Source organism: Myotis nattereri (assembly GCF_964212035.1).
Source record: "Myotis nattereri genome assembly, chromosome: 3".
Lineage (NCBI taxonomy): Eukaryota > Metazoa > Chordata > Mammalia > Chiroptera > Vespertilionidae > Myotis > Myotis nattereri.
Window position 1 is genome coordinate 126,635,110 of NC_138077.1, and position 14,823 is coordinate 126,649,932.

Genomic DNA, 14,823 nt, shown 5'->3' on the forward strand with positions numbered 1-14,823 from the left:
TTTCTAGCCGCCTATAAATTGGTCAGAGCAGCTCTGCCTTCTGCCCACCCCAAATGCTTCTCCTAACCGTGTCCTCCTGGCATCTCCTAGTGGCTGCCAGCATTGGAAACCAGTCTTACCAGTTCCTGAGCCACCAGCCACCTTCTCTGAGTGCCTTAAGCATGGGCCCCTTTCCCCAGAGCCGCCCGCAGGGAATTGCAAGGGTGTGTGCGGGAAGGCAACTCTGCAGGCCTGGTCAGAGGTACACCTCACCCACAGGAGAAGCCACTGAGTGGTCAGGGCTCCATGAGCGCCCTGCACTCCCACCGGCCCTCGGCTGGAAGAACCCGGGCCCTAAATCTCAACTGGGGTTTTCAGTTCAGGTTTTGCCTCCTGGTTATTTATCTTCCCTCAGCTTCAGGCAAGTCAACCTACAGTGCTACTGTTCCCAACTCTTTTCAAAAGGGAAAATTACGATGACTTCCCGGTGATTCATCCTGGATGCTCCCAGCCAGCAGGCCAAGCACACAAGGCTGCATGGTGCCTGCTTCCACAGCTCACTGGAATCAGTGAGCCATGAGGATGTGGGGAATACCAGGACCAGGATCTCCTGGTATGCTAACTCCTGTGTGTGTGTGTGTGTGGGGGGGGCGGAGGGGGCAGGGGGGCGGTACAAAACCCAGCTGTCAAGGAATCCAGCATTCCTGGCTCTGCCTGGAATCTCAACAAAGGAAGTGAGAAGGGGAGTCCAGACATCCAAAAACAGCTTCCATGAGATAAAATAAAGAATGCCCAATTTTTTCCTGTTTTTAATCTGCACCCAAGGATATGCTCATTAAATTTAGAGAGAGGGGAAGGAAGAAAGAGAAACATTGATGTGGGAGAGAACATTGATCAATTGCCTTCCACGGTGCCCTGACTGGGGATGAAACCCTGCAACCTAGGTATGTGCCTCGACTGGGAATTGAACTGACAACCATTTGGTGCATGGACAACGCTCCAACCAACTGAGGCACACTGGCCAGGACAGTTTTTTTAAAATTTTAAACGTATTTTTTCTTAATTACAAAATAACTGAACTATGTAGAAAAGAACAGAAATAATATAGCCAAGGCCTAGGCACACACCAATTAGTTTTAACATTGTGTCATATTTTCTTTAAGTCTTTTTTTAAAAAAAATTTATACTTACATTTACATTTATTCTAGTGGCCCAGTGCACGGATTCGTGCACATTGAAAGGAAATTAATTAGAAGAAATATTTTAAAATTGCTATTCATCCTTTCTCTATAATAGAAATGTCAACAAAACAACCAAATTCATGATCGACAATGACAGATCGAAACACACATGTGTGACTGGCACCAGCGAGAGCTTTATATGTATCGTGCATGTGCGAATCAATGTTTATTTTTAAATTGCCAGTGCGCATCATATGTACTGGCTGGTCGGTTGGTCAGACAGTCAAACGGACAGATGGACAGTTGGTCACTTAGCCTTTTACATATATAGATTCATATTCATATTCATATAATATATATACACAATATAATGTCTATATATATAAAAAGCCAGTGACTGGAATGCTGTAACGGCTGGAACAACCGGTCATTATGAAGCCCACTGCAGCCAGCAAACCAGCTGATGGCGGGGGGCGGGGGGGGAGTAGGGCTGGCCGGCCAACCCCCCAGAAGCCCCTCCCCCCATTGGCCCTGCCCCTGATCACCCCCACCCCCACCCCAATAGGGCCAGGGCCAGCAGGCCAACCTCCTGCAGCCCCTCCTCCCACCTGGCCCCATCCCAGATCGGCCCCTTTCACACCAATTGGGGGTGGGGCTGACCAGCCAACCTCCCACGGCCCCTCCCCCAGCTGCTGACCCCCAATTGCCCCCCCACACCCCAATTGGGGGCATGGCCTGACGGCCAATCTCCCTCGGCCCCTCCCCGCAGCCAGCCCAGCCCTGATGGCCCTGGGGTGGGCCGGCCCCAGCTCAGTCCCCACAGGACAGTGCTGTTTATTTTTCCTAGTCCCTTGTGCATGGTTGGTAATCTAGATCAGGCTCAGCTGTTGCAACTGACACTGTCACATGAATTCCCTGCTCCATCTCACATCCCGGCCTCCAAGGCTGGCTGGCCACTTTTCGAATGCAGCCACTTCCAAATCCTTGGGCCGCAGCCTCTGCCTCTCTCCCTTCCTGAGCCCCACCCTCCCCTTCATGTCCCCAGTCTCAGGCTGTTCACAGGCATAATTTGGCTCTAATTCCACATCCTAAGCATTTCTATGAATATAGGCTTTGTGGACTGTTTGTTCATGTGACATTAATCCCAGAGGGGAATCAAAGCATCATAGAGGCCATTGCCCTTGTTTGCTTGGATTGTCTGCTGTAAATGCTCACGGCAGCCTGGGAGTTGAGAACCTTCTTGAATGAGCCTGGAACAGGGAATAAGTGGGCAGAGAGGAGTCAAATCATCTCCCTGAGATGCATGGCCGTCAGAGGAGGAGAAAGGCCTATTGGGATGTCTGATTCCACACCTCAGCCACGCGGAGCATCAGGATCCTGCACAAAGCCTGGTCCCCAGAGCTGGGCCGGGGAAGGTACAGTCTGCTATGCACAGCGGGGCCATGCAGCTCCTCCCGCTACTTTCCTGAAGCACTGGGTCACTGATTTCCCCCAGTTGGTGTCCAAACGCTCGAGGGTTCTCTTTGTAGCCCTGTAGCTGAACAAGCCTATGTTGCTGAAAATGAAAATAAGAACAAACAGCACTTCTCCTTTCAGGGGGTGAGTATGCAGGGGCATCCCAGAGCCCAAGGCTTAACAAACACCATGCATGTTGCATTTCCAAGGAGGTCCCAAAGCTGGGGGTGAGTGGATGGCAATATTTCAGGAGGGGAACACCCATGGGCAGGCAGTCAGGCCCCTTCCCCTCCTCACCCCAGCCCCAGAAATGTGTTCCTTCTTCGGCTTGAGAAACACAAGTCGTACACTTGTGCTTGTGGAGCAGCTTTCCCAGCCACCACGCAGGCCACAGGGCTGTGCCTGGCTGCTCCCTTGACTTTCCCGGGAAGGAAATGGACTCTGAGGAGGTATCACTGTGACGGGAACTGAAACTGGACCACTTCTCTCTCACACCCTGTTCACTTGCAGGCTCACACACTCATACACATGCCGCACACACCCTCCAGAGCGTGATTCACCCGCTCGAGGTGGTTGGACGAGGTCCCGCTTCCCCCTGCGAACGCCGTTTGGCATACAAGCTGCCCTCTGCAGTGGGCTGGCCGGTGGGCAGGGTGGTGCTTGCGCGAACCTGCTTTTAATCAAATCCAGGCTTGCCGTCCGAAGAGCAGACAGCCACGGGGAACAGGAGTCTCCCTACCTGGCCACTGGGCAACACTCATTTTGTCTCCTCTAGGCCACTGGCAGATGGAGGCCCCGGCAGGTGAGAGAGCAGTTTCTGGAAGCACAGAAACTGCGGCAGTGGACTAGGCAGCAGCACAGGCCCTCCACATCCCCAGCAGAGGGCCAGGAGGTCTGGGAGACAGCTTAGCATTCTCAGGAAGAACTATTCCAGAAGCTGGACAGTTTCCCCAGGGCAGCAGGGCAACCGTGGGAAGCAAGGCTGTGAACTCTGCTTCTGATTGCCAGGAGGACTGACCCTGGGTGTCTGGTGGCCCAGCATAGGGAGCAGAGAGAGAAAGGGCTGGAGGCAGGGGAGCAGTTCTTATTGGACTTCAAGACAGACAGCAGCCTTACAGAGATGTCCTTGAGAAGCCCACTTACCGTAAAAAGGGGGTAGGGGATGGAGGGGAGGGAGAGGAGGAGAAAAGGAAACCTTCATTAATAACTAAGGTATCCAAGAAGGATCATATCAAGATGTCTTTTTTTAAGAAACAGTAATAAGGATACCAACCAGATTGCCTTCTCGTCAAGCCCTACTCATCCCCAAGTCAAATCCCTTGCCTTCCCTTTGCCAATTCTTAAAATCTTTACTTTTTTTGCTCAGACATCAGTAACTCTTACAAGGTGTATTCTGAATCTTATCTTAGTCCTTAAACCATGCCTGAGGGTGAGTGGTTGGGAGCCAGCTCTGTCCACACTGAGCAACTGATTGTCACCAACTTGGGCTGAGACCTGTTTCTCTAAGCCTGTGGAGGGGAAAGATGCCTGGTGTGTGACGGTCATCAAGTTCCCAGCCTGTGGCCTACGGGGCTCTGGGGGTCCTGAAGCAACTGGAAGGAGTCCTGGAAGCCAAATTCCCACCAAATACCTTCTAAAGCAATCCATCCAATATGGTATCCATTAGCCACATGTGGCTATTGAGCATTTGACATGAGGCCATTGTGATATGCTGAAGTATAAAATATACAATAGATTTTGAAGATTTTGTATGAAAAAAAGAATGTAAACTATCTTATTAATACGTTTTTATTATCAATCATATGTGAACTGATAATACTCTGGTACTATTGGGTTAAATGTGATATATTATTAAAATTATTGCCACTTGTTCTTTTTTTATTGCGGTAAAGTACACATAACATAAAATTTACCATCTTCACCATTTCTAAGTGTACAGTTCAGTAGTGTTAATTACATTCACATTTTTGTGCAACAATCACCACCATGCATCTCCAGAACTTTTTTGTCTTCCCAAATTGAAATTCTGTACCCATTAAATACTAACCCCATCTCCACCCCAACTCCAGTCCCGGGCAACCACCATTCTAGTTTCTCTCTATGAATTTGACTACTCAAGGTACCCATATAAGTGAAGTCATGCAATATTTGTCCTTTTGTGGCTAGCTGATTTTATTTAGCATAATGTCCTCTAGGCTCATCCATATGTCAGAATTTCCTTCCTTTCTAAGGTTGAGTCATATTCCCTTGTATGTATATACCACAATTTGTTTATCCATTTACCTGTTGTTGAACAGTTGGGTTGCGTCCAACTTTTGACTATTGTGTATAATGCTGCTGTGAATATGAGTATACAAATATATCTTCAAGACCCTGCTTCTAAATTTCCAGAAGTGGAATTTCTGGGTCATATGGTGGTTCTATTTTTAATTTTTCAAAGAACTGCCATACTATTTTCCGCAGCAGCTGCACTGTTTTACAATGCCCAAGGATTCTGATTTTTCTACATCCTTGCCAACACTTGTTAGTTTCTGGGTTTTTTGTTTCTTGATAGTTGCCATCCTAATGGTTGTGAGGTAGTATTTGACTGAGGTTTTAATTTGCATTTTTCATAATGGTTAGTGATATTAAGCATCTCTTCATTGGCCATTATATCTTCTATGAAGAATCATGTTTTCTTTTAGTTTTTTTAATGTGGCTACTAGAAAATTTAGGTACATATAAGGTTCACATTTCATTTCTACTGGGTAGCTCTAGTCTGGAATGAATAAAGGCACAACTATCACACAGGAATGTTTTGACAATGAAAGGAACCCTGATATTTGAAATGAAGAGAACCTTGTTCTAATTAATGATCTCTAAGTTTCTTTCCAGTGATCATGTTTTATGATCTCTTTCTCTCTCTGCCCTAAGTACTTAAACTAGAGCTTTTATGTCAAAGAAGAGGATACCAGGAGCCATTCTCCCTTACAGTGAGGTGTCCCCTACATACAACCTGGGAGATCCAGAAAGTGGGGGGCCCTCTTGTCTCTGCAGAGTGCCAGCTCCCATGACTGGTGTGTTGGGGGGAGGGGTATCCAGAGCTCACTGATGCCCTGAACTGAGTATAGGAAGCATCCATGTCAAAATTCTGCTGGTAAAATTTTGCACCATCTGAGGGAAGAATGCCTAGGGTTGGGGATAGAAAATGCCATTTCTGTGGAAATATCAACACTACTGATAGCTTCCTATAACAGACACTGATCCTGTTCCAAGGGAGGGACTTGTGCTACCAGAATCTGGTTCTTTGGTCTTAGGGGTGGAGACTATAAGTTTGTCCCACTGGGATACATGCATTCCTTGATTCTACAGCCATCCCACCCACAGAGGCTGCTACCAATAGATCCCTGGGAGTCATAAATCGTATCTAGTAGCAGGCAGTCATCTCTTCCCACCATTGAACAGTAATAAGAAAAGGGTGGTCTCCAAAATACTGCTACTTTTCATAAATGTCCCTATGTTCCCCGAGGGCACAGTATTATTAGTCCAGATTCCCTTCCCTTTATCTTACTAAAAATCTCACAAAGGCATGGCCCACCCACCAGGAAGGGGTTGAGCCCACAAATGCTGTGGCCTATGGCTTAATTTAAAGGTGGGAAAAAAGAAGAAATGTTGTGAAAAAAGCAAGAACTATGGTGGGGTCTATTATTTCTTCTTTCTAAGTAAAAGGAATAGGTTAAAGCATGTCTACCTTAAACAATAGTTATTAATATGGTTTTAAAAGAAAATAATGGCAATATTTTAATGCCAGATAACAAGATAGAGACCAGGGGAGAATTAAGAATTAAGTTAAAATATTAGGACCTGGTCACCTATTAGGAAAAGATACTGTAAAGAATAATACTAGAGAAAATATGTTAATGTGCTGGAGGAAATACTGTGTAAACACAAGGCTTTATAATTTATGCATTAAATGCAACTTATATAAATTATCTTCGCTTATCTAGATTTTTATAAATACAGAGAGATTTGATAACTTGGTAATAATGGCAACAAAGACCTAGACATTTCCTTTTATACCCAAAGTTCCTAATATCTCTGTAGTATAGTCCTCTAATCTCTATTATGTCAGTTTCCTTATCTGAAAAATTAAATTAAAAGTTGAGAATCATAAAAATGATGATTATGAAAGAACATATAGTTCATTATGCAAGACTTCCTAAGTGGGAGACTAAGAAAACAGTGATTTTCATAGAAAGAAATGAAAACCTATACAGGCCTGTGAAAGACAAAAGACAGGCTTTCCCACCCAATCCGCCAATGGAGATCATTTTCTAGGAGGCTTACAGGGAAGCTGTGGTATAATATGCATCGTAAAGTTCATATTTAACGTACAGAACCTTTTCTCTAAAATAAGTGGCATGAGGGTATGAGAGAGTTCACCAAAGAAGACAGAAAATAATACTGGAACCTCTGCTATTATGTGAAGAAAGTTTCCTGTAAGTAGCAGCCTAGTTCCTGGAGAGGAAAAAGGTGTGTATGTATGTATGTTTTTCACTTCATACTCATAAAACTCTAAGGTACTGTGTGCTACTCTCCGTCTTTCCTTCCTTCCTTCCTTCCTTCCTTCCTTCCTTTCTTCCTTCCAAAAAAGGGGAAAGCATGGATGCAAGCAGCGCCTTCTCAGAAATCTGTAGGCTTCTGCCTCCAGTTCTGCCCGAGTTATTGAATGAGCCAGCTGGTGAGGGCTGCAGAAGCCATTCTCCTAGCATCGGAGGCACCTCGGGCCTGAAGCAGGTGTGGTGGCGACACAGGCGGTTTGTTTTGCAGGGTCAAGTTGGCACATTTCTAGCCTAGGGCTCTGCATAAATGTTTAGATTTTGTTTTCAGCCCCACGGTGTTCAACTTGTCAGCGTGAAAGGAGGCCCCTGCATGCTACATCCTTTGTCTCCTCTCATGGCCTGGTGTGGAGTCAAGAGGTGAGAGGAGAGGAGAAGGGAGGGTGGGAGGGGTCAGGAGAGGACCGGAGGAGCGAGGATGTTTTGCAGCGGTTTCAGCAATCCCCAAGAACTACTTTCCAGGCTCCTCAAATTCCTCCCCTTCTCTCTTCTCTGGGCTTGCCCTGCACCAGCAGTGGGAATCATGCTTGTTTACACAGCTCATTATGCTGGCTTTGCAGTTGCTATAGCAACCACCAGGGGTCAGTTTATAGAAGGAGAGGAAGTTCACTTTGGGGGAGTTAGCTTTCCAGCTTCTGTGCAAAGCACAGCTGAAAACAAAAGACCCAGACACTAAGGAGGAAACACATTGAAAAGTTTCCTATGAGCAGAAGCATCGTTCAGAGCATAAAACTTCACTCAGCAATGCCACATTTTTTCCTTCCTGAAAGAGCTGTTCTAGAACCGCAGATAGGAGAGGAAAGGTCTTAAGATTGCATCTTCCAGATTTTCCGTCCTCTCACTCCTTTGCCTTGCCTTTAAGATCTGTAAGCAGTTGCTAGTAGTTAAGATAATAAGGGCAGCTACCAGGGTTCATTTAAGGTGATAACGTCATACATATAATGTATTAACTAAGGGTCACAAAGATCTTTGTGAACTATTACTACTTGCATCTTTTTCATGGGGAGGAAGGTAGCAGGCCTTTGGAACACAACGCCTTTCTCAAGGTCCGAGCCAAACAAAATGGAGCCACCACCCCCTCAAGTAGGGTTCTGGGACACCCCCCAGGATGCCTCTGGAGTAAAGATGTCCAGCTCTAACCTGACCAGCTAATCTGAATTAGCAAATAAAAAACACAGGAAGCCCAATTAAATTTGATTTCAGATAAATGATGAATGGATTTTTGTATAAGTGTATCCCACACAATCTTTGGGACATACATATGGCAAGTCTAACTTAACCGAACCCTATCCTAACCCACCTCCTCACTACCACTGCCTCCAAAAAAAGTACAACAGGTGAATTCTCTCTCCAAAACAAAGTGCCAGATTACTGTTTAGAACAGTGATAGCAAACCTTTTGAGCTCGGCGTGTCAGCATTTTGAAAAACCCTAACTTAACTCTGGTGCTGTGTAACATATAGAAATTTTTTGATATTTGCAACCATAGTAAAACAAAGACTTATCTTTTTGATATTTATTTTATATATTTAAATGCCATTTAACAAAGAAAAATCAACCAAAAAAATGAGTTCGCGTGTCACCTCTGACATGCGTGTCATAGGTTCACCATCACTGGTTTAGGATAATCTAACCCTTGGACTATCCTGCTGACCATGAAAAAATATGAAGGGCTGTGTGTGTGTGTGTGTGTGTGTGTGTGTGTGTTTACATATGCAAATACATTGGGGCCTTGACTTACGAGTTTAATTCGTTCGGAGACTGAGCTCGTTAAGGAGCTCGTTAACTCAAATTACTCTATCAACTCAATGCAAAAAATTGGCAGAGAGACAGCTGGTATCTCAAAAAACTCATTAGTCTGGACACTCGTAAGTCAAGGCCCCACTGTATTAAACCAGACGCAAGTGAACTTACTTACCAACAGGCAGGTGAGTTTCCTGATCTTAGATCCAAACACCAGCTTAAGAGACATGAGGATTAAAGAGAAAAGAATTCAGTACTGGGCTTTGTGAGGTATCTACTACTTTTTCAATAACAGCAAAAGTCAGCTTTCTAAAGAATAATCATGGCTAATATCCAAAATATATAAAGAACTCATATAACTCAATGGCAAAAAACACACACAAAAAAACCCAGTCCAATTTAAAAATGAGCAAAAGATCTAAATACACATTTTCCAAAGATGACATACAAATGGCCAACAGGTACATTAAAAAAGTGCTCAGTATCCCTTGTTAGAGGGAAAATGCAAATCAAAACCACAATAAAATATCATCTCACACCTGTCAGAATAGCTTTTATCAAAAAGACAGGAAATAAATGTCAGGGAGGATATGGAGAAAAAGGAACCCTTGTTCACTGTTGGTGGGATTATAAATCGTGCAGCCATTATGTAAACCAGTATGGAGGTTCTCCAGAAATTAAAAATAGAGCTGCCACTTGACCCAGCAATTCCAAGTTATCTAATATATATATACATATATTATTTAGCCATAAAAAAGAATAAAATCTTGCCTTTGCAACAGCATAAAGGACCTTGCGGGCATGATACTCAGTGAAATAAGTTAGACAGAGAAGGACAAATTGTGATTAAAAAAATATTAAAAAGCTTATACATACAGAGAACAGATAGGTAGCTGCCAGAGGCAGGGATGGGAGGGTGGGAAAAAAATGGGTAAAGGAGGTCAAAAGGTAAACAATAAATAAGTAAACTTTTAAAGTAAAGTTTTTTAAAAAGACTTGTTAATCTGGCCCATTGCAAATTGTCTTCTCACAGTAAATTACTCTTCCTTAGCCCAACCCCATTTGCTGAATCTCTTCTATTAAATTTCCCTTAAGAACCCAGAGTTTATATTTTAAGAGAGATGTAATTTACACACAAGAAAAATCACAGCTATTAACTTTAATAAAAATAGTAATTTTTATTTCTTTAACAGGAAAACCATTCTAATGCACTTTTAAAATATATTTTATTGATTTTTTACAGAGAGGAAGGGAGAGGGATAGAGAGTTAGAAACATCAATGAGAGAGACACATCGATCAGTTGCCTCCTGCACACCCCCTACTGGGGATGTGCCCGCAACCAAGGTACATACCCTTGACTGGAATCGAACCTGGGACCTTTGAATCCGCAGGCCGACGCTCCATCCACTGAGCCAAACTGGTCAGGGCTTAATGCACTTTTTAAGAGAAATAAATATCATTTGTTTTTGAGTGAGTGTTACATTGGGAGAGTAGAGCAAAAGTCCAGTGGAGCCAGTCTATTGTCTCCACCATTGGTTCTTTGTGGTTTGGGTGCCTGTACACACATGTGCACGGGGAGAAAAGTACATTTGCACTTTCATAGTCACACTCTTTCAGCATGCCTTTTGCTGTTTTGTCAGCAAGAGAAAGCTGACTCAGTGTAAGTGTTTCTGAATTCTGTAGAACTTACAGGAAGCATAGGCCTCTAGTTGTAATGCGGTAACCCGTGGCAGCTTTACATCTGTTTCGACCCTAAATTCATGTACCCCAAACTTAAGGCAAATAATTCAAGAAGCATAAATTTATATGAAAACAAAGCAAATAGTTGCAATAATAAGTTCTATAAGATCCCTGACATCTCAGACTGTAAGGGTTCCCACAGCTCTAATCAAAACAGGCAATTAAAGGAAAACTGTCAAGATAAACATCATGTAGAATAAAAATGTTCTCACCTGATACTCACTCTAAAAATCTCAGCACAGTTTTCACCAAGACAAAAAAAAAAAAAAAATGGCTGTTATTGTAGAAGCTGGTATTTCAAGTCTGGAGCTGTGAGTTCTAATTTTGTCTCTTTTACTTCTAGGGACCCCATGAAAGTCTGTGGGCAGTCTATGACTTAGGCAGATGCTGGATCAGTATAAAGTGCTCCTTGGGTAAGGGGTATTGTGAGAATATCTATAAGTCACTCTGAGCTATTCTGACAAAAGGTAGGAAGGATGAGATGTGATTATTTGTGCTATTCTCTTTTTAAACAAGCAATCTCATTTAGAAGTTGGAATTTGTTAATTTTGTTTAAAGCACTTTGAAAGCACTTAATTTTTGAAATCTTATTTTCATTTGTTTAAAAAACCAATAGTTCATTTTCTCTCTTAATCATTTGTTAATAAACCGATCATTTGAAGCTCAAGCTGTCAGACAGTCTCTTAAGCACCGTTCAACAGCTGTTAAATGGGATAATCACCTGTTTATCCTCATGCCACTAATTCAGATGCTAACTGCACTCTAGATTCTGCCTTATTCTCTCACTCAAGCCAGCCAGGTGCGCGGCACTGCGCAAGGATGCCACTGCAAACAAGGGCCTGTCTGTTCACTTCTAGAGACACAGATGAACCACCCCCCCCTTCTCCCCCCTGCACACACACAAGAATGAATGGACATGTTGCTTATAACTGTGAAAAAATCCAAATGACCTAAATGTCAACTTATAGTGACATAAACCAAAATAAACAACCATGGACTGTAGTATTTAACTATCATTAAAAGATGCTTATAAATATGGTTAAATAACATGTAAAAAAGTTTATGTTGAGTGGGAAAACAAGTAAAAACCAAAACTACTGTATGGTTGCAAATATAGAGAAAAAATTTTGCATAAAAAAGGGCAGAGAATGCATGATGGTCTTGGAACTAAAATCAATCACTATTTAGAGAACTAAGAGCAAGGACAATCCTAGGGGCTGAAAATCCATAAGTTCCTGTTTTCACAGAGCTTGCATTCTGGAGGAAAAAGACAAAATTCAAGTAAAGAAATTAGTAAACAAGGTGTATTCATAGAGCGATGTCCTAAGAAAATTTACAAAGAGTTATAAGACAGAAGGATCAGAGGGTCTGCTTTAACTTGTAAAGGAGAAGAGCTCAGAAAACACATAGACAATAAGCTCCAGTGGAAGTCCCAAGACTCGAGTGGGCTTGGCATGATCAAGGAAGAGTTAGCAGGTCACAGCTAGTAAGCCAGGAAGAGTTGGGCAGAAGATGAGTTTGGAGAGATGGGCAGGAGCGAGGTCATGCAGAAGGAAAGGTGCTGAGATGGAAAAAAGAGAGACCAGTTAGTAGTTACTTTCTGCAGGGGCCCAGGTGGAAGAAATGGGCACATGGACTGAAATGGGTGACCATGGAGGTGGAAAGGAACAGATGGATTCAGACAATATTTTGAAGGTAGAGCTGGCAGGAACTGCTGATGAACCAAATTGGGTGGGGGGCAGAGGTACTGAATACAGTAAAAAAAGAATTTCATATGACTCCTAGATTTTTGGCCTCAACAAGTGAATCAACTATAGGCCAAGAAAGAGCAGGGGTGTGGTGGAAAATTGAGAGCTGCATATTGGTCATTTTAGGTTGCAATATGTATTAGATATCCCAATGAAGATGTCAAGAAAGTAGTCAAGTAGCTGTCACGAAAGAGTGAGTCACAGGTATTCGTTTGGGATTAGTTGAGTGTTGTTCAAAGCAGGACTGGATGGAGTATGCTCTAAAGATGACATGGAAAGGAAAGACATCTCAAGCCTAAAATCCTGAGACTGGGCTCAAGAGGAGGAGCCAGAAAAAAAGATGACTAGTGAGTGAGAAGGAGCAAGGTGCGCCAAAACCAAAGGGAAAAAAGAATTGTTTTAAGAAAGAGGGAATTATCAACTGTTTCCAAAGTTACTGAAAGTTTGAGACTTAGTAAAGTGAAGTTTCCCTGTTTTGGCAGCAAGGTGACCCTAACAAGATCAAATTCGGTGGAGAGGTAAGAATGGGAAGGATGGAGGTGAGGTAGTGGGCTACAGTGGGACCATGGACAACACTATTGAGTCCATGGTCAATTGGACTATTGGAAGTGGAGCAGAGAAATGGGCAGGGCTGGAGCTCTGCTGATGGATCAAGGAAGGCAATTTTGGGACTGATTTTCAATATCAGATATCTTCAAGTTGTGAAGTCCATTCCAGTCATTACATGGCTATTTCAACACAGTAATTTTATAACTAATTTGGATTAAACAACATTATGGGTGTATATATTATTAATTAAACTAGAGGCCCAGTGCACGGAATCGTGCGCCTGTTGGGGGGTCCCACAGCCTGGACTGCACCCTCTTGCAATCTGGGAGCCCTCGGGGGAGGTAGCAGTGCCTGAAGTGGCAGGCGATTGGGGAGGAGCCAGAGCCAGGCCATTTACCGCCACTCCCACTCATCTCAGCCCTGTTGCGCCTGCTGCTGCTGCTCACTGCTTTGTAGCACTGCTGCGGAGGTGGGAAAGGCTCTCGCTGCCACAGCTGTGCTCACTCCTGTTGTGGGAGTGCACTGACCACCAGGGCGCAGCTCCTGCATTGAGCGTCTGCCCCCGATGGTCAGTGCGCATCATAGCAACTGGTCAACTGGTCATCCTGGTCCTTCAGTTGTAACAGTAGCTTAGGCTTTTATATATATAGATTGAAAACATTGAAGTGATAAAAATTTTTGAATATTCTAATTTACCCTAAAATTTTTTTAAGTACTTACATTATTTCTAAGTCCTCTGTGAGAGAGATATGGAAATAAATTTAAATAAATGGATGGAGCTTAGAACTAGAAAAAAGTTTACAGAGAGAAAATCATGGAGTGTGTAATTTTCTCTAAGAATAAAGAAGTTGATAACAATAATATATTTAATTATAAAACCAAAATGGATTTAACATCTATTAAATTAATTTAATGTTCATCTATGACCAGTTTAAAGAATTTTAAATGAATGATATGATTTTAAAATAAATGATATGATTTTTCTAGCCATTGCAAACTCTAGTTGTTTTTTTAAGATAAAACAACAAAAATACAAAATATTGATTGTATTTTTCAGGCAGGTAACCATGTTTTATTTTTTTTTCTAGACACTAATAGCTTATAAGTGAAATTAAATATTTCAAAAATGTCTTAATTATTAGAATGGTATAATATTTTTTAATTCTCCTTAAAATGAACGCATCTGAGCTATACTCCTTTCAGAGAATTAGAGACCTATCTACACGATGTAATTATTTCAATCAAGTATCCCCTGCATGCCCACCTACCTATATTCATTCTTTGCCAACGGCTATAGAATCCTGACTGGCATAGGAATTAAGAGCAAGAAGAATTTATGCTTCTGTATGAGGCAGTCTGAAATATTTCTAAAAGCACAAGATTTGTCAAAGATCATCTAGAACAAACATGTCAAACTCATGGTCCACAGAATGTCATTCCTGCTCACTCCACTTAGTTGTGTGATTTGGGCCAGCTACTCACCTTTCTGTGCCTTGGTTTAATTCTAACAACAGGGAAATTATAATACCTAACACTTCAAAGTCGCATAGGGATTAAATGAGATAATATATAAAAAGCTTCTTTCTAGCCAGTGCCAGGGAGATTGGAATATTCTCACTAAATGCTGGGACTCTTGCCTTATCCCTAATGTAAATGTAGTCCAGGCTCTAATACCCTCTGTGCATTGAGGGGACAGTGCTTGGCACATAGCATTCCATAAACATTTAGAAAGTGATGAGTTAATTAACCGGCTAATGAATTAATGTAGCCAATGATTCTGCATAAAAGAACAGCAAAACCAGAATGCTTTATTTCTGCAAAGGTTTTACA